Source organism: Cygnus atratus, chromosome 12 (genome assembly GCF_013377495.2).
Source record: "Cygnus atratus isolate AKBS03 ecotype Queensland, Australia chromosome 12, CAtr_DNAZoo_HiC_assembly, whole genome shotgun sequence".
In the NCBI taxonomy this organism is placed as follows: domain Eukaryota; kingdom Metazoa; phylum Chordata; class Aves; order Anseriformes; family Anatidae; genus Cygnus; species Cygnus atratus.
This window is the reverse complement of record NC_066373.1, coordinates 19334206-19348926: the sequence shown is the minus strand read 5'-3', so window position 1 is coordinate 19348926 and position 14721 is coordinate 19334206.

Below are 14721 nucleotides of genomic sequence, written 5' to 3'. Positions count from 1 at the left end.
TTACATGAAATATTTTACTTCAGTAACTTCCTTGAGTGTAAAGACTGCAAATAAAATATAGTAATGCTTCACCTAGTTATTAAAATTATTGTAATATTTTCTTTTATACAGGAAAAAAAAAAGTTACTGTCTAGAGTTGTGTTATTTTGCAGAGAGATCATCTGATTGAAATTTTAGGTAACAAATGGGTTTTTGCATTTAGATAAAGTCAGAGAATCATCACACTTGAAGCTTTCTGGGATGAAACAATATTACAAGCTAGGATGATATTTTCTGACCACTTTAAAAGTGCTGTTTTGAAGTTGTGCGCTAAATGGCAACTCTATTCTTATTTATCTATTTCTTTAGTTTAACAATCCACCAATTTGTGTCTTTGGTTTTGTTCTAAAGATTACTTCATAATGTTTTAGTCTTGCTCCAGATGAATTTAATCTGTTTTACTGTTGATTTCAACAGAAGTGAAAGTCTGGAGCTTTACCAAATGCCTATCTAAGCTTTGCCATTTTGAAACATTTGAATATCAAGCTGAAATATGAATAGCTTTATCTGTCACTGAATTAATAATGTGGACTATCTGAAAGCGTGGGATGTCTGCCTTTCTCTCAGCTACCAACAAAATCCTCCGCCTTTGGGAACAATATGTGACTTAGCAGAGGGAAGTAATAAAATTGTTTTGCAGGTCCTCTGTAGTCTTAATAACAGAAGTTGCTATTTATATACCTGTTACCTTTGTACTCCAGTAAAATGTGGGAAAAATAAGTATTAACGAGGCTGCATACCCTTTCACTTGAATAATCACTCTTTCATGACCTCTTATGAAAGATTTGCTAAGGGGGAAAGGTGAGGAAATAGAATGTCTTGCTGTTACTCAATGAACTTTTTTGTAATTCTAAAGGGGAAGAAAGGAGTGAATACAGAATTAAATTTGTTTAGGAGAATCAATAACAATACTTAGTTTTTCAGATTTAGAAGTCTTCTTTTCCCTTGGTTATCAGAGAAGCAGTCATCCTAGCATGAAAACAATTATTGTCGTTCCTCTTGAATGTATTCAGATAAACTTCTGAACTTTGCAGTCTATTATTTTTATCAGTGAAGAAAATAATCCCCCTAAAACAAGATAGAGTTGAAAGCATTGGTTCTTCTGAATTGGGCATACATCATTTCTGAATAAAGTTGAAATATGTAGTTCAAAAAACATTCCCATTGCTTTCTCATTTTCATCATCAAATCTTTAATAAAGGGGGGAAGGCCTGATATTAAACTATGTCACTTCTCCAATTTTATTTTATTTTTTAAAGTAATAGATGTGCTGTGGCAGTTTGGGATGCTGCTGATCTTTTCAGAGTTGAATTCAGTTGACTTAAGTTTGTGAACTTTCTTACTGTTTTGATCATCTTAATTCTTGCCTCCTTTTGTAGAAGAAATTCATATTTCCTGTGTCTGTGTGCTTGTAACTCTTTAGAGAGAATGACAATATGTTGATGAGGAATCAGGCCATGTGTGAGTTTTAATTTCAGCAGCTGTTACTGGGCCTTCTTCCATCCTTCCACTAGAGGGAGCTTTTGCTTGTTAAATAATTTTACTCCTTTATGGGCCTGTAACGTGCCCTAACTTAAAAGTTATTTTCCAAACAAAACCCTTCACTTCGTCAAACTAAACAGTTTTCATTAATTACTCATCTCAAATTGTCTCGTTATGACAAATATCAGGACATAGAATTATTTCCACAGTAATTTGAAAATAGAGACTTGGAAAAAAAAGACTATTAGGTTTACAGTCAATTAAATCAGGAATAATTTTGGTAATTTTGTATAAATTACCAAACTTTGGTAAATTTTGTATAATTTTGAATAATTTTGTAGTGAGCTTAGTGGGGCTTCTTTGAATTCAATGAAGTGAAAACTTGAGCACAATCTGTTCCACACAGTCTGGTCAGACAATCCAGTGCTTCCACTTTGAGGCTGGTAACAAAAATAATAATAAGAAGAAGTAAGGTAATGCTCTCAGAGAAAGGAAAAGAATACAGTCTGAAACCTAGTGGTAATAGCTGAAAAGGAGGAAAAGGGAAAAAAAGGAGCTTTGTAAATGGCAGACAAATTGAGGTCAAAGGCTGAGTGGTATTTGCTATGTATCTCGAGGTAAAACGGAAGTTTAGGTAAGTACTATGTCATGGAGATTGGCTGCCAGAGCTACTTTCCTGTTTTTAATGCCAAGTGTAACAGTCTTTCAGGAGCAGCTCATAAAAATAGCTAGAACTTGTAACACCCTACATTATCTTTTACTGGAGACCACAGCATTGTGTGTGAGGGGTTTTCTTTACTTCCTGATCCATCACCAAGGAAACAGGAAAAAAAAACACAAATAACTCGGGCCTTTAAGAAGTGCAGAGACTATCTACTAGGGCATGAGAAAGAACTTTACAAAGAGGCCTGTATCACATAATCCTTTTTTACAGTTACTTAAGTGATTTCCTTGTGGAAGAGTTGACCAGAAAACATTTTGAACTTGAACACCCAAAATAAATTTTGCTGTTTTCTTACTCTTCTTATGAGTGAGACTTAAGAGTCAATTAAGACAACCATTTTGCAGTTCTGTAAATTCTGAAGAAATATTTTGGAGCCTTTAATTCAGAAAATGAGTGTAACTGAGGAACTACATGGAAGATAGGGGAAACCTTTGCATTAAGAATATCAAGCATGGTATCCAATAGAAATAAATGTGGGATGAATCCTGGGTCTTCTGATTACTAGCTGAGAGGAAAAACTCAATTATTTAAAATACAGAATAGACTGAGAAAAGCTCTTTCTGTATCTTTGTTGATTGTAGTAATGTAGTCTGTCATTCAACAGGGATAAAACATTCTGCTGTCAAACCACTGGAATGCATGTGGGGAGGAATTATAGAGTAGAAAGTCAAACAAAAGATGATTTAACAATTGTATTGTTTGTGCATTAAAAAAAAAAAAAGTAAATTTTTCAGTAATACATTAAAGTACTATGTAGAAACCATAGTGATTATTCCTGGCTCCTAAGATTGTCAGATACTTAGGTGTGACTTATTGTTACTTCTCTAAGAAACATAACCTTTCGCTTCTAGTATTAAGCTTTGATCCTAGTGTTAACAAATGTGATCCACCTTGAAAACTCCTGCTTGTAGGTTAACATCGCCTCAATAGGTATGATTTCAAGTGGGTTCAGTATTGTGGACAGACCTCTTAAAATGCATCCTTTCAAGAGACTCAACTTTACTCTTTCATCTTTCATGACCTATGTGAAGGTGCAGCTAAGACTTGTGGAAAAATATGCTTTTTAAATTCTATGTAATGTGACAATCCGATGTTTTGGATTCAGTACAAGAAAAGCATAGAATGAGCATAGTAGAGGTGTTGCAGACTGGCTCCTTAACTATGTTCACAGAACTGTGAAGAAGAGCTTGTTGAGTCTGCACGCAGGAACATTGTGTGCATTGCTAAGCGTTTGTCACCTTATTAAGCTTTAAAACAGTTTGGCTTTTTATTCGGGGAAAAATAGCTGAAAGCCTGGGGCCTTGAAGTCATTCAGTTCTACTTGCTAAAACCAGAAACAATCACAGTTAATCAAACAAGCTGATTTTGCTCAGTCAATAGAATTACAGTACGTGGATTTGCCACACTGACAATTAACTGAGCAGCTGGCCTACATCGAGTATATTGATAACCTCGGAAATAAGATGCCCTGGTGGAGGTAAGGTCTCCTAACAAATATGCTGCTTCCAGATGGTGAAGTGAGTAATGAGCCCAGATGCCCTCCAGCGTTGCTCCAGCTCACAAACATTGTACCTTCAGCACTGCCTTTTCCTGTCAAGTGTAGGAACCTCTGGGCAATAACAGCTGAGTGCTCCCGACAGGAAGCATCTCAGATAATGATGTATGGGTACAAAAGGGTATAGACTTGCACTGTCATAACGTGTAGGAGAAGGAGAGTTCATTGCCAGTTCTGAGCTGACAGAGAGGGCAAAGAGCCTAGCTACAGCACAGCATCAAAATGAGCTAAATCAAATAACAGTTTCCTCTTCCTACTGGCAAAAGCTGTGTCAAAAGGGTGATATGACTAGAAGAGATCAATAGAAGAGGGAGTTACCCTTTAGAAAATGATTTAGTGATTCTTTGGAAAGAAAATGTGCTGTGTTAGTCTTGAGAGATGAGGCATAAAATAGAAGTGATTATATAAATGTGAAAAATGATTTTTTTTTCTTTTGTTGTATATATTTGCATGAAATCTTGCAAAGTTAGAGAACATATCATACTTTTTTCTCTGCTAGCTGGCCAGCAATGCCATATTTTTTTAGCTAGTTCTATATGAAATACACAACTGAACTGAATATTGAGTAGCCAGGCTGGGTTTTGCTTACTAGTTAGACTGTATGAGAAGAACCTCTGTCTCTAGAACTAATGTACTAATATATTAGCAACTGTTCCAAGCAGAACATGGTAATGAAAGTTGTAGACTACTTTGCAACTAGAAAGACTTAGGGATTTCTGAATTTCGAGTAAACACACATCCCATACGGTTATGGTGTCCTAAAGAGATGAGAAATTGTAGCAAACTGATTTTTTACGTTCTAAATGAGGATTGTAAACCTAGTGTCTGCTGCTATTTTGAACAGTTCAAGTGAGCTCCTGAGACCTGTGCGCTAAGCTTCCCATCAATTCTACCCCAGTACTAAACTTATTTCTGGAGCAGTAGCGAAGTGATTTTAAAATAGTTATTGAGACAGCTTAAGATCTCTTGTGCAACCAGCTTCACATCATTCTCCACTCCAGTCCAATATCACTATGGATAGTAACAGCAAGATTTATGTATATAGTTTGTTACTATATTCCAATTTTCTCTCCAATAAAAATAAATTTAACCATTTGGATGTGATAACTTATACGCGTCTGGCAAACTTATACTAGCACTGTTAAGATTAAAATTATGCTGGAGATAATAATAGCTCAGTCCTCCCTTCCCTTTTTTGCATTGCTTCAGTAAGTATGAGAAGGATGCAGCAGCTAAATGATACTTCCGATCTTGATTTGAAAGACTGACAGTTTCACTTCTCTGTCAGATAATGAAGCAAATTTCTGGTTTGAGATTAAGAGGTGTTGTATGTACATATTTTAAAGCAAAAATTGGCACTTATGAGTCTTATTAATAATCATCATTGAAGTCTTAGAGTATTGTAATGGATTAGGCAATGAGTAATTCTTCCTGTTTTGTGTCCTGCATAAGGACACTGAGACAAAGAAGCCATCTTAGGACTCTTTATGAAGATCATACAGAAAATCTTTGTAAGAAAAAGGAACTCAGTGAATATTTCCTGTTTCTAGGCCTGCTACTCTGAGCACTTGCCCATGCTTGCTCCTTGTCCTAACCTTTGAGAATATATGAAAGTTGAAGGCTGTCCTCTTGGCTGTTTCAAGGAAAATGAATAAATTTGATATGCGTATTCTTTAGAAGACACGCAACCCCAAAATGACCTTTTTCCAACCAATTCTGAATGAAATGAGTTGATAAATAAAGTATCAGCAAGAACTCTTTGTGCCAGTTATTCCCAGTCTTGGGGCTGTGATGGGTGTGAATGGGAATTGTAAACGCAAAGAAATGTTTATGCTAAAATGTTGGGGCAGATAGGGTATCTGTTTCTGCAAAGTTAAGGGTTTGTAACATGGATCCAAAGCCAAAAAGAGGCTTGCATTCTTTTATGTTATGTCTACTCACTCAAGGGGTGGGTAGAGTGAAGAGCCATGCTATTCATTTTTAGTTTACAAGTATCTGAGGTAGTGAAGGCTATAGAGACTATGATGGTATTTACTTTTTTCCTGAATGTCGTATTTTCTTTTAAATACTATGCAATAACCTTTCTTTCAATGTTTACTTTGTATGTTAAGGCAGAATTGATCCCCGAGTAGAAAGTTGACACAAGAGTAATGTACCTCTTAAACTCTATGTAAACTCCACCTGGTGCGTGGGATTTATGGTGATATTTTGCAAAGAATTGAACTTCACCTTTAGGACCTTGCTGAGGTATTCTTAACTTGAAATCAGTAGGTCACTTGTGAGGAGAGACCTGTGCTCTGTTGAAATTTTTGAATAGCTGTTGTAAACAGTAATGCCCATTTTCGCACTGTTACAAGACTTAGTTCTCAATATCTGTTACTTCATACCTTCTTTTTTCCCTTTCATATCCCAATATCCTATTTGATGTGATGCCTGTAAATGAAGTGTAAGACACTCCTGAAGTATGTGTATCATTAAAGAGTGAGTTTAAATATATAAAAAGGGGGGATTTAATTAAAACCTGACACTAAAAGTTTTATATACTTTGTAATGTTCTCAAATTGATGAATATTTAAACTTGGACTCTTATTTGTGTTGTCAGTCAAACATGCCTCGTGTTCTTAACTGCTGGTATTAAGTTCCACAGCTGAATACATTCTTATGAACATAGGCAAATTCTCAACTGTTTAAGGAGCTTCCCTGTTCCCACTTGTGCTTCTACAGTGATGAAACAGGACAAATTTTACTGCTGTTGCGATTGCTTTTCTTTACTGGGATGGGGACCTTTGCTTTAATTTTTGTTTTAGTACCTGTCCAAAAGAATAGGGTTTAGTCCAGAACTGTATTAGTATTAATTTCAAATAAAAAGTCTGTAAAAAAAAGTAGTGTTTTAGTTCACTTCAACTCCAAGTTGCTCAATAATATCTATCCTTTTGTTGTGTTGTCTTTATTTGCTGCAGAAAATAAATTTTGTCTTATCCTTTAAATAGTTAGCACAATAAATCCTGTTACAGAGGAGAAATTACAGCTGGCATACTCCATCTTGGATCTTCAAGAATAGCAATTTATTTTTGCTGCAATCAAGAACCAGTGTAAACAATGGGGAAAAAAGGAGTATGTTTCTCTTGTGCTCTGTCTTCCCCGTAAGCCTCAGGAAACACTGAGGAAAGTGAACTTGTAACTAAAATGGAACGTAGAGCACTGGGAATTGCGGAAGGGTATAGAACTAGAGTGCATATAGCAGTTTTGCAGGCAAGAAATTTAATGAGGACTTTTTTTTCAGAAGTTTAGACCTGTATTTATATAACATAGGAATACTTAGAGGCCTTGTGTGTCAAAAACAAAAATGCCTGTAATTTCGTAAAAGCTAAAACACCAGTGATGATTACTGCTTTGGTAAATTTGGACAATGCATATGTATGAATATTTGCAAAAAGTTATTTGAAAAATAACTGAATTTGTGGTTCTGCTGATGCTGTTACAACAGTGTTTATGTAAGGCTGTACTGTCTGATCTAATACTGTCTAAAATACAGTCTTGTAGTTGTCTGCTCAGCATCATTTCAGGGAAACCTCATTACTTCCTTTCTGACCTTCATCAATAGCTTGGTTCCAAGATAGTGTCCTGGAAGGCTAGGTGGCTGATACATCTCTCCTTCTTATTTAACTGTTCCTTTGATGTTTCAGGACTTCGTTGCTCTTTCTGTGTGCTATCCCAGTGGCACCTGGACACCGATGCAGCACTTCCAGTTGTATACCAAGATACCCTAAACATTCTTCTCACTGCCTGACTTGCATTGCTTAGTTACTAGTCTCAGCTTGTAAAATCCACAGCTTTGGTCTCTTAGAGTTCCAGGCCAGTAATAAAATCGATAATGCAAAGCAGAGCTGAATGCATGAGCAGAATTTGCAGAAGAAACTTGTATAGCACCCATCAGCAGTTTGCCTTCTATGAAAATGTTACTGCATTCATTACAGGGCTAAAGATATCCTGCTGATCTGATGGTTGAAAAACTGAAGTAAAAAATTATGGCAAAGGAGCAATCATGCTTTCCCTAATTTTCAATAATAAAAAGCATATAAACTGCATTAGTGTTTTGCATCTGTGCCCTTTAAAGGCTGTATGACAGCACAGGATGAGTTAGTTTTCTGAGAAAACTAATGGGGGTGAGCATAGGAATAGTTTCCTGCTGTAAATTATATTCAGAAATGTATTTATACTTTCTAAAGCTCTACTGTCCTGATAACCTCATATGCTAAAGGTAATCCTTATCTGTATAAATATTAGTGATGTTTCACATTCAACCTTGGTGATAGCTCCACAGGAACAGCAAGATCCGATTGTGCAGTACTTCTTTCATTTTAGTAGAGATTAAAAATAATAATAATAAAAAAAAATCAAACCAGAACAGAAAATCTATACCAAGAGCTACGCAGAGGGTTGTACCATCCAAGTCTGAGATACCTAGAGATAAATGTTACACTTACCTTCTAGTATCTTTATTTTCTGTCTGTTCTGAATCTGAATATGTATTGTAAAGGAGGAAAACAGCTTGACCCACAATCTGTGAAGTGTTATTTTCTGTAGTGCCCTCAATCACTGCACTGGGCTGCTAGGTCATCTGGGAAAGATGAGGCAGGACGGCCTGTTGTGAGACAGTCCTGCCGATTTTCACTTCGTACTTTGGAGGAGCTTTTTTCCAGCCTAGTTGCAGATAATGACTGTTCCTATATCTTTGCCCCTACCTAGACCTTAGCAGCCATCACATTCTCCAGGAGTCTGTCTCCTTCAAATCTTTAAAGCATATTCATCCAGCATCCTGTAAGTCCTAGCACCCCTTTACCTTCAATGAGGCAGGGAGGGGTCATTACTTTTACTGATAAACTGCTTACTGTCATATGCTTTTTTAGTTCAGTTTCCTTTTGCTTATCTCAGTATTGTTTGTAGCTTATCTGTAAATAATACCAAAACAAGAAAAAGAAAACAGACAAAGAGAAATAAGACTTTTCTTCACTTTTCTTTTAAGATATCATATATACTTTAGGGTTGTTAGAGCTTATGATACTGTTTCACTGCGCAACCTGGATAGATGTGATGAACATCTTTGCCAAAACAGAAGCTAATGTTCAACTATCATCTCTAAAGCCTATGATTGGAGGCTGAATAAAGTAGCATGAGACAGCTTTGTTTTGTCTGGGTTGTATAGAAGCAGAATTTTCAAACTAACAGGGATGGGGAATGTTATAGTTTAACTATATTAGAGCAGCGCTGGTAAAAGTTGCTAGAAATATCCCATAGTAGTCCATATTTTGCTTTCCTTTAATGTAGTATATTTAGAATAATTATTCTTACAGAAAAAGAAGAATTATATTTAGTAACCAGTTCGAGGGGAGGGAGGAGCGCAGGGGGAGAAAGGGAGGCAGGTGGTACCTGATTTTCATTTCATTGAACTATTTATGTAGCTTTTGTGTAGAAATCACCTATAGAGTTTACAATTTCTATTCTAGCCCTCTTTCCCTGTGAGAGCAAAATGTGTGCATAGCCTTTTGAGCTTTCTCTCCTGTTGTGGTTCTGTATAAGCAACAGTGGAACTTACAGCCTTTCATCTTTTTTTTATTTTTTGTAATCTACTTTCATAGCCACAGGTATAAATGAAATCTTTGTTTCCTTTTTCTCTAATTTTTTGCTTAGTTTCCATCAAAGCATTCTCGGAGGCTTTAAATAATCCATTACTGTGATGCTTTTTTCTTGAAAAGTTATGGGCTTTTGTTTGATCAGGGAATGGATATATGTTTTGTTCAATACCATAACCTATAAATTGCCTTCTTGCCTGAACTGTTTTTTTTTACTTTCTACCTAAAAGACAACTGCTCACTCTGTATACCAACAGTCATTTCCTGCCTCCTAATGTAACCGTTCCACCCAGTGGTATACTTGACCTGCCTTGTCAGCCCACCATGCACCTACAACAGCAGGCATGGTCCTGTGCTGAGCGCCACCTTGGGGGGCTCCTAGGTGGGGCAATGACCCTTGGCTGTCAAGTGGTGGCTTTTATGATGATGTTTTCTGATGAAATATTTCACTCCAAGTCAATACTTGTGTGGTAGGTATTGTCATCTGCAGTCAGTATGGGGGGAGGGAAGGGAGCAAGAAGGTTGGCATGGAAAAGATACCAATTAAAAATTTGTAATTAGCTTCATATGTGTTAATGGTTAGGTACACTTAGTAGCTACCTAAATTTCCCCTGGTGCTCTCATCCACTAGTTACTCTGACTTGAGACAAGCTGAATCAAAGTGGGGAAAAAGCAAGCTAAATAGATGTAAGCCAGCAAAATGAGATACCTCCATTTAATATCAAGTACAGTAATTAACCCTTGCTGTCATTCTCTATGACTATTCCAACTATTATGGAATTGTGTTGGTTTAAATTGAATCATAATTCACAGTTACTACCAAGCTTTAATTTGGATGATGCTGTACAGAAACAGAGTTTGTTCTTGTTCCTGCCTGTCTGGTGTTTGTTTCTTCAGAAAGACAAAGGAACACAATTCACCTGGCCTTCTCTGCTCCAGAATGGATTTTTCTCATTACTGTCATCCTCCTTCACATCAAAAGTTTAATCTATCTTGCGACTGCTTTTTATTTTGTTTTTAGTATCATCCTTGTTAGAAGTGGGAAGAACTGTACCCAGAACCAGATTACATGAGAGTACCTGAGAGGCCAGGAAACGACTATATAAAAACTGTAATTGTTTATAAATGTTTACTCCAGAAGAACATGACCTGAATAATGAACATCACCTATTAATCTGCTGCCAAAATGCTAGCATCAGCAAAGTCCCTATAGCACAAAAAATTCCAGTATTCTGGTTGTAGACAACTTGAAAAGATCTTTTTCTAATATACTATTCGTATGTTCAACTTTGTGGGTAATTTTTCTTTCCTTTTTTTTTTAAATTTAAATATAATACATTGTAATTTCTCATATTTCAGGACTAGGGTAAACAAGGAAGCATAAAGAAATCAAAACCATAAAAGATATGATATCTATGTAGTCAGGATCCTGCTATTGTTCCTACCTTAACATTGTTGCAAAATATATATATATATTTCCATTTCAGTTTTTCACTGTAGGCAACTTTAAATATAACTTTAAAGATCTCATTAATTTCTCTGCTTTTGTTTCTTTAACTGTAAATTTGCTATCTGAGATAGAGACTTGTTAAGAGCATCATGCCTTTTATCATTAAAGAGATGCTGTGGTCACGTTTTTCTTTTTCTGCACTTTATGTAACCGTATGCCATAAAACAATTTGCCACAAAACAATTATATATGCTTTATAGCACGATAGAGTAGTGGTTGTACTTCACCTAGAAGCAGCAGTAAGTAGTCCTATGCACCAACTGGAAGGTAGTCAGCTTTTTGGAAACAGTAATTTTTGTGTCAACTGTTTTTGTCTTTCCTTCTTTTAGTCAGGTAAAACAGTTACTTGTGTGTTTTTTTTTAACACTCTTTTGTTGTTATTTTTTTCTTTTTCTGTCCTGTGAAAGAAATTCTGGCCAATCACCACAATCTTGTTTTTAAGGAGAGTATAATGAAGAAAAATGCAGTTCCTTTTCAACTACGTACATGCGGTCTTGCTTCTGGAGTTCAGGACAGCAAAGTTGAAAAGACTAAGGAGAACCTGTTTAATGTCTGCTGTAACACTTTGAAATAGATCTGAATCTTATAGGAAATGAGTATTGCCACACCATTTATAAAGTTCAGAGCAGAGAGTTAACATTTTAATACTGCATCTGTGGAAAAAATATTTCCTCTCACCCACCCCTCTTATAGAACTAAGCCTTTACTTTAACATTTGGCAAATATAGAACTTGATGTTTGGCTTTAAGTGAAGAATAGTCTAAAGCTCCAGTTAGTACCAGCAAAATTGTTTTCCTAATTTTTGCAACTGAAAAGTAGTATGTTTCTCATAGATGAAGAATAAAACTCTGCCAATTAATAGATTTAATCATTTGTTGTCAAACGACTAAGCCAAGAAAATATAGTGAAGAATGGCAGAACTGGGAAGGAAGTCCACAGCTCCTGAAATAAGAACTAATACTCTATCTTCTGAAACTTGACTGTATCAGTAATCCTTTCCAATCAGTATTTGTAATTTAGTTGGAGTACAGTTGTGTGAGTAAAACTGCACTCCTTACAAAATTTTTGACATTGTTGAGATAGTTGAATTTTGAATGACACATAAGTAAGTGCACCTGTATTCATGACTTTTCCTAATTAGAGTCCACTAATGTAATGGGTGCAGGAGTTAGGTACTTGGCTAATGACTCTTCTTCCATATTAATGCTATGATATAGTACTAGGTATTGTTTGTGAGGGTTTTTAGCAGTAAAAATGAAGAACTTCATCTTTCATCTGTTTTATGCAGCATCAGGATCATGAGTGATGTGAGCATCTCCGCAGTCTATATTTGAGTAAAACATCCAGTGGTGTCAGCATAGGAAAATTAGATCATTAGTTGGGTGAAAACATTCACTGGTAATAAATGAAACAAATATTGCTGTAGAAGACTGCAGTGTTTCAATAAAGCTGTAGGTTTTGTTGTTGTTGTTTTAACTCTAGAAAAGTAAGTTTTTCCCAATTTTCAGCTTTCTCTTGATGTTAGAGAGACATAAGAGTGCAATGCTTTGGGTTATATATATGCAATTGACTTTTTCACCCCTTTCTGGATTGTCATTGTGTAGTATCTGTTCAGATACCTCAATAACCTAACCTTTATGTGTGTGTGTGTATTTATATATATATACACACACTTTCCCACTTAGATTTTCCCCTTCCTGAAAGATTCATGACAAAGACTTTTTTTCAAAAACCTTTAAAAAGCAGTAGGAATAATCACCTGATCATATGTGGCATTTTGCTTATTTAGCTTAGCTGTTGGGGACAGAAAATCTGATTTAATTCAATTGGCAAATTGTTCTTTCAAGTTTAGGATTCTAGTTATTAGCCATTAATACTCATACAAAGTCTTCCTTAAAAAAAATAAAAAATAAAAAATAAATCAATAAGCACATCTGACCTTAGTAACAGGGCCGTGCTGTTAATCAGTAGTGTTGCTAATGTAATATATTACTCTTCAAAATAACACTCTAGATGTTTGGAGCTCTCTGGAAATCTTTAAACTTGTATGTAGATTAGTGTTGAAAAATATTTTAGTCTATTCAGTAAAGCTACTGTCTAGCTATTATTTGTAGGGGATACAGATTTAGTTCCTTAGGAGATTGTATGACTTTTGCCCCCCAAAATTATATAGCACCCAAATATTATTTTCTGGCACTTTTCTGGCAATTAGAAATTTTTGGCTTTTTTATTTTATCAATATAAGTTAAATCTTTTTCAAATGAAAAACTTTTAGAGCAAGTCAGTCTCAGTTACAGTAAACCTTTTTCTTTCACGTAAAGAATTCCCAGATGAGAATTACTATGTCCTTGTGGGCTCTTAGCAATATTGGCACTATGGTATTGCTGTGCTCGTCGTGTAGTACCAATATCAAACAGAGCAGGGGAAGGAATGAGAATCTGATAGATACTAGTTACTGACTTTTCATTGTGTTTTCAGCTCTTCATGTTCTTTTAAAACTTATATTTTAATTCATGATGATCTTTTTTACTGATCTCTAATATGAAATAAATGAAGATTTTAAACATTGAGAAGTAAGGTAATACACCTTTTTTCATTGTTACCCAATTACGAATAGGCCTAGGAACATTTCTGAAAATGACAGAAGCTGTCCCTTTTGGGCAGCTACAAGGAGGAGAGAGGCATCCTGGAGGGAGGACCAGGAGGTAGACCAAGAAAATATCAGAGATTTCTGGCTGTATCATGTGTGGCTCTGTCTAAACTATGCCTATATCTTGTACCACAGCACAGAATACTGTAGTTTGTGTGGCTGACCTAATTTACTTGGATAAAAGGTAAAAGAACGATAGGACAGGAAATCCTACCTTAACTTGCTCCTTGCTCTCTATTTGGGAAGTTGTTAATTTGAAGAAGCATCTCAGTAACCATCTTTGAACCACTCTGAGCTGAAGTGTATTAGGAATCCCTCATGTTTACTGCACAACAGAAGCATGGCTTCTTTCCCTTTTCTGCTGGCAACATTTGTGTCTCTCTCTGGTCTAGTTAGCTTTTGACCTGAGACAGTCTGTTTTCGTCTCAGAATTTCAAATTCAATGAGATTGTTTCTGGTCCCAGGTGTCCTAATCTGGATGGAACCAAGGATTTTCATTTATGCCAGTGTATGTGAAAAGAGGAGTTAACTCAAAGTTATTTTTAAATGCTTTCATGGTAAAACAACTTTATTAAAAAAAAAAAAGCACCACCACCACCACCACCAACAACAACAAAAAACACCATCTCCAAAGGTGAAGAAATGATTTTAATGGCCAAAGAGATGCTATAAAAAACTTTTTGTGGACTTTAAAAATGAGCAATTGCATTATCTTAATCGTAGAGAAGGGTGGGTTTTCTTGAACTCGTACTAGTGGGGCTCATAATTAGTAATAACTATAACAATTTAAAACTTTGAAGTTTAGTTACAGATATCTGAATCTATCTTTTCAGGACTTTAGGGGAAGATATGCACCACTTGTCTTGTTTCTGAACTGACCCATGGATGACCTTGGCATTTCTCTAACATGCAACTTGTATTTGCATACAGAGATAATGCCTGAATAGGTCTTGCCACTCCCATATTTCAGTATTACTACTTTTATTTTACAGGTAGATAATTAATTCTGAGAGGTAAAATGAATTCCCCTCTCATTAATGAAAGTTTATAGGAAAATGAATTTAGATCTCAGTGCTTGACTCTGGCGTTCATTTGTGCTTCCCTTGTTTGTAAGGATTGAGTTGCAGA